Consider the following 6000-nt stretch of genomic DNA (forward strand, 5'->3'; position numbering starts at 1 on the left):
TCATACTCTCCCAGTCTGAACGTAGAAATAAAGAAACTTCATAGAAACATTGTTTTCTGGCTGTAATTTTAGTCATGAATTAGCTCGTTTTTTAAACATAGCATAATTTTGGGCTTCTCTTTTTTTATTATTCATTCATCCATAAGGGTAGAATCCAACAGTGAAGACAAAGATTTGAGCCTTGTGTTGGTTCCCATTAGCCTGGTTATTACCAGGCCTATGCAATTTCACTCGATTCCAATCTCGCTTCACAGCCCAGTCTGCACCGTTCACTTGGATTTCTCTGGTAGAATTTCTGCCGGCCAATCAGCGAGCAGAAAGAGAAGTTTTCTAGTTTTAGCAATGGCAGCAGAGGAAGTGAACGAAGCCGTTCAGTCTGTGTCGGCCATGCTTCCAAATATTGAATCAACATAACAGTCGCCTCGTTCAGATCGGCACTTCTCTCTTCGCCATGGAGGACGCTTGTTTGCAGCAGCTGCAATTTCCATTGAACTTCATAGTGTCAAACTGGCGCATTACACATGTCATGGACAAACATGAGCAATTTGGTATCATTTCAAACTTCAACAGAGTCAACACCTCCAGGAAGCAATAATTTCTCAATATCTGAGAGCCCAAAATCAATGTGTGAAGCAAATGGTGCAGAACCAGGAACTGGATTTTATCTGCCGAGGTTTTCCAGCAATCTAGTCATTGTTAATTTCTTATTTCTTATTCCTGGTATCATCTTCAGAGAATGGGGTGACAGGGCTGCTGGGTGGATGGAAAGGCAAGAGCAGCTGCTTCATATAGAAAGGTGAGTTCTCACAGGAAGGATCTTTGTTGGAGAGATGTATTCTTGAAGATGGATAAGAGACTTCCACAGCTGCACAGGGGAGAACTTCAGAACAGTTCCAAGGGAATCTAAATACCGATATATACAAGAGGTTAACAACAAGTAAAGTGGCTCAAGGGTTCTTAACACCAAGTTTAGTTTCTCAAGAGGTTTCACTGGGAGGCTTGATAAGAGTCAACCAAGTACTGAAGTCAAGGAGAACTGTTTCCAGGTAAACACGCTGAAGGGCTTCAGCTGTCAGTGATCACCAGAATACCCTGCACACAGGAGAGCTGCTGCATTGGAGAAAATAAAATAAAAACAACAAAATATGGGGAAAAATCCAAATTCATCATCATGTGATGATGACAATTTATCATCATCGCATACCACAGGGGTGAGTAAAGCTGGGCCAGATAGATTGCAAAGCTATTTATTGGTGTAGATGTTGCTGTTTATGAATTTGAAAACTATTGAGTTTTAGTTTTTGTTGCTATCTAAAAGCAGCACAGTGATATATGTATACAAAGAGCTTGACATTCTGTGACAAACAAAAAGTGGCCATGAACCTATCTTGCAACATATCTCTTATGTAATGGGTCTGGCTGAAGTATTTTAACACCCATTTCTTGAGTTTGCACTTAAATGAAGAGCCATGAGAGGTGATAAAGCCTCTGCTGCAGATAGATCACTATCAGCATCATTTTTTTTTACATTTCTTTCAAGGTTTAAAAAGGAGAAAATGTAAGTTAAGGCACCTTTCACATTCCATACATATTTGCATGTTTTATAAGTTTGTATTAGAATGTTCACATAAAATTGGACTAAAACACTTCTGCTGTTTCATAAACATAGGTTATGATAATTCAGAGTATATTTGTATATGTAGACTTCACTCTGAGTAATATTCTTTCACTTCCTGTTCACCAGCTGTGCTAAGCTTTAGCAAAAATACCCTTCTCCTTCCTGTCAGCACTGAACCACAGCAGTGTCGTAGGAGTTTGAACTGTGAAAATGTAGATCAGGGTGACATGCATCATGCAACACATCAGAAACACCTAAACAGTTTTTTAGCTAAAAATAGCATGGCAAAATGAAACGTGCAGCAGTGCTTTTGTTTAGATGTCATCCTGAATGTGATGTAGATGCAACTGTAACCAATTGTCACTTTGTCAGCAAAATTAAATGTCAACTTCCGCCTCATAAAACAGTTAAATATTTTCATGTCTAAAATAATAACACTGAAGTAATTCATAAAAAACAGTCGATAAGTGGGGTTAGTTATTGCAGACAAGTGGCAGAAAAGGGCTTTGAGTGAACTTTGTGTCAAAGGACACTTCAAAAGAAGGATATTAGAAAATGAAAATCTGCAAAGCAGCTTCGATCAATCTCAAAAAAAGTGTTTTAAAATTCACGTCTTGCATAATTCTTGTCTAATCCAAACAGACCAATCAGGAAAGAGTGGTGGAGCAAATCAGACAAACTTTACAAGACTTTTTACATATAACAACATCAACTGTGTCAGGCATTCAAAAAGTAGATGAAGTATAACTCAGAGGGGGTGCATTGTATATTTTCCAGACATATTGTGCCATGTTATTACACTATCAAGTAACTATGTTATCTTCAGTTGTTATGAAAGAGCTGTATATACCAAACATAGCTTAAAATAAAAATGACTCTAATATAAAAGGGTCAACTTTTTGTGTACTCATTAAAGCGGTGGCCCAGACTGATTAATGGAAAACAAATATTATAACAATAAAACAAAAGCCACAACAGAGATTATTATCATTAAAAACAAGGAAAATATATATTTATAAAATGAAGACAGGACTTTTTCACAAAGTCAAACTTGCTTTACTCAACTACCCCATTAAGCCAACAGAATGAAGGCACCATCATTTTGCTTTTTCCTACAACTCGAGGAAGACGATAATCAGGGTCGACAAACATGTGTCTGCAGGAAAATCTGCTATTTCAAAAAAAGATCTCAGGATCTCATATGTTTGATGTTCAAATCTCTTTCTTGACCTTGTGAAGCTAAACCGAAACTTCAAATGGAAACAAGAGCATGTGGTGACAACTGACCTCGGCTCTGCAGTGGCTGGAGATGAAGGTAAGAGAAATGTGTTATAGTGACACACACGCACACACACACACACACACACACACACACAGACCCTAAAGGAGTAACATGTTTCATTTTTCCTTTGTGTCCCTCCCTTGTTTTTCAGAAGTAATTTGTCAGGCTTGATGGCTGTGTGATGTCTGTGTGTTGGTGTGTGTGTGTGTGTGTGTTGGTGTGTGTGTGTGTGTGTGTTGTGTTTGTGTGTGTCTGCATGCACCTGAACCTGTGTGTGATAGTTTAATTTGACCTTGATGAAAAACAAGCCTTCAATAATTCAGGTCTCTGTTTCCCCACACGACGACAAAAATCAGTCACACCGACACAAAATCACACCGATACGCTACAGAGTTACACACTTATTGAAACAATATCAAAAGCACTTAGGTCTCTGCAATTTTACGCTAATCCTTGTTCTTTAAATTTATTTCCACAACATAGTTACAGTTAGTATTTTTCCGGTAGTTTCTCCATGACGGAATTTAAAAAATGTTTATACTTTGCCACAGATTTTCATTTGGATTTAGCGCTGGAATTCTTTTAAAGTCTTTGTTGCTCTAGAAATATGTTTAAGGTCATTATCTTGTTGGAGGGTGAATGTCCCAATCTTAAGTCTTTTGCAACCTATAACAGTTTTTCTTCCAAGATTGTCTTGCATCTTCATTGATTTGTCACTGACCACCTTCCTTGTCCCCACTGAGGAAAATTACCAGACTTAAACAAGTTGCTTTCTAGATGATTAATTTGATACATTATGATGTTTAGTGAAGATTCTCTTATTCTCAGTTATTTGCTGGGATTATTCAGTCTAGGGTGAAAACTGTAATCATTTCTTCTGTTATTCCATCCAAACTTTCAGTAATTACATTTTTTAAAAGTTAGCTGCTGCATAGCTCCTAAACATCACCTTTAATGAATTAGAACTATAATCCAAACTGACTTCAACAATGTATTCTTTATAACCTGTTTAAAGCAGTGGGTGTTTCATTTGTAAAATGATCTGATGTGATGTGATATGATTATTATTTCAAGAGGACTGTCTTTATTAGAAAATGATTGGAGTTTGCCGCTGTCTTCTCTCTTTAGGATGATCAGCCACAAACACTGTCACAATAATGTACAAGCAGACGTTCTTGCATTTCAATTTGTTGCTGGTGGAAAGGAATTGTCTCTTTTCATCAAGAAAAACTATTTTTCCCCTAGTGATTCAAATGTAAAAACAACAAAAAAACTTCAGCATTTAGTACAGATAGTTTGTATCTGTACTAAAGATTCAGCAGCCTCAAATGCGGAACACAAAATTCCCCAAAAGCCTCATCTCTCATGGGTTAAGACTATTAAACTTCCATGAATATTTTTTTATTGGACATTTATATTGATGCATTTTATTATTTATTCATTTAATTAATTATTTTCCTTGTCGTTATTGGAGTCTTGCAACAAAATTTCCCTCAATATGTACATTTTAAAGCTGAATGATAATCAAGTCTGTCTTTGTCTAAGAGTGCAAAAGAGAGTTATTTTTCACAACACATACTGAAGCTTTTACTTTGTGAGACTGAATGTGAAATGCATTCAGCTGGTATCAAGTCAAAGGTCATGACTACAGTGTTTCGGATTGAGCCATCGTATCGATGCAGCCTCTATTTGTCCCAACACAACAGGATGTAGGAGCTGAATTATTGAATCCTTGTTTGTCATCAAGGTGAAGTTAAAGTCTAACACACACATAGACACACACACACACAAACACACACACACACACACACACATGCACACATACGTTTTCCTCATTACACACAAAACCTTTGTATCCTTTACTCTATTTGAAGAGAGCCTTAATCGGGTTGATCTCTAAGAATGTTTTATTTTATGAATTTTCCAGATCAAATTCTTTTCAGTCTGAAGAACAAGAAAGCTGTGTGTCAGAATAGTCTAAATATACCAGAAAAAAGATAAACCATGGATACTGCAGTTCACCCCAGAGTGAAATAGGCCTTTTTTAAACATTGAACTATGCTGGATTATTTTTTTCTTATAGATTATCAGGAGATCACAACTCATCTTCCCTTTTTGTTTTTATTTCTATATCACAGAACATTGTCCATATTTCTGACAGTTTGTTGCCAAACTGAACGTGTGTGAGGGCTTTAATTTAATTGAATGTTATCTGTTATGGCAGCCTGCATAGTGATGCAGCTGTTACCTTGAAGCAAGAAAGTCCTGGGTTTAAATCCCAGATAAAGCCTTTGTGTGAAGTCTTTTTAATCTCCCTCTGCATGGTTCTTAGTGCTTTAACCCACAATCCAACATGCATGTTTTGTTATTTGGTGAAGTAGGCGAGTTTGTGCATCCCTGGTTTTCTGTGTCTCCCGTAAATTAACAAATAGTTCCCCTTAAACATTGACTGCTGGCAAGGGGTGACAAAGCACCTACACTTCTACAAAGACTTTTAGCTTAATAAACCCAAGTTGTAAAAATTAATGGTACTATCGATTGTAAGAATAAATGTCACGCCACATTTTACTAATGTCTGATAAGATTCTAATGGGGCATGAGCCATTTTAAGATGCATGAACAATATTTTATTTATGTTTGAAAAATAAGATCATAAAATGATGAGGTTTAAACTCAGCCAAGTATGAAAAATTAATGTAAACTGGTCTGAATATGTAATTAAGTTTTCGAGACTGCAGGGGGCGCCAAAGACAGTAAAAAAAAATCATTCCACTGTTTTGGAACAATTGACACTAAATGTGCTACGGAGCTGTGATGCACTGCGCTGGCCATATGCATTAAATATATCTTCAAAATATTCTGCCTCTCAAATAGTAGAGCCAGTCTGAATCTTATTTATAACATTTATTGCAGATCTGTGCTTTATTTTTTTGTTTACTGTTGTTAAATTATCAGATAAATATAAACTAATTAATAAAATCCTAGGTAGCTTTGCAACTGGAAATTTATAATTCTCATCAATTATTTGGAAACTTACAAGTTTAGCTGTTTATATTGAATTAAAAAAATATGTTCATTGTTTGATCCATCAAAAAGAATT

This window comes from Poeciliopsis prolifica, unplaced genomic scaffold (assembly GCF_027474105.1).
Source record: "Poeciliopsis prolifica strain line A6 unplaced genomic scaffold, Auburn_PproV2 SCAFFOLD015, whole genome shotgun sequence".
Classification (NCBI taxonomy): Eukaryota; Metazoa; Chordata; class Actinopteri; order Cyprinodontiformes; family Poeciliidae; genus Poeciliopsis; species Poeciliopsis prolifica.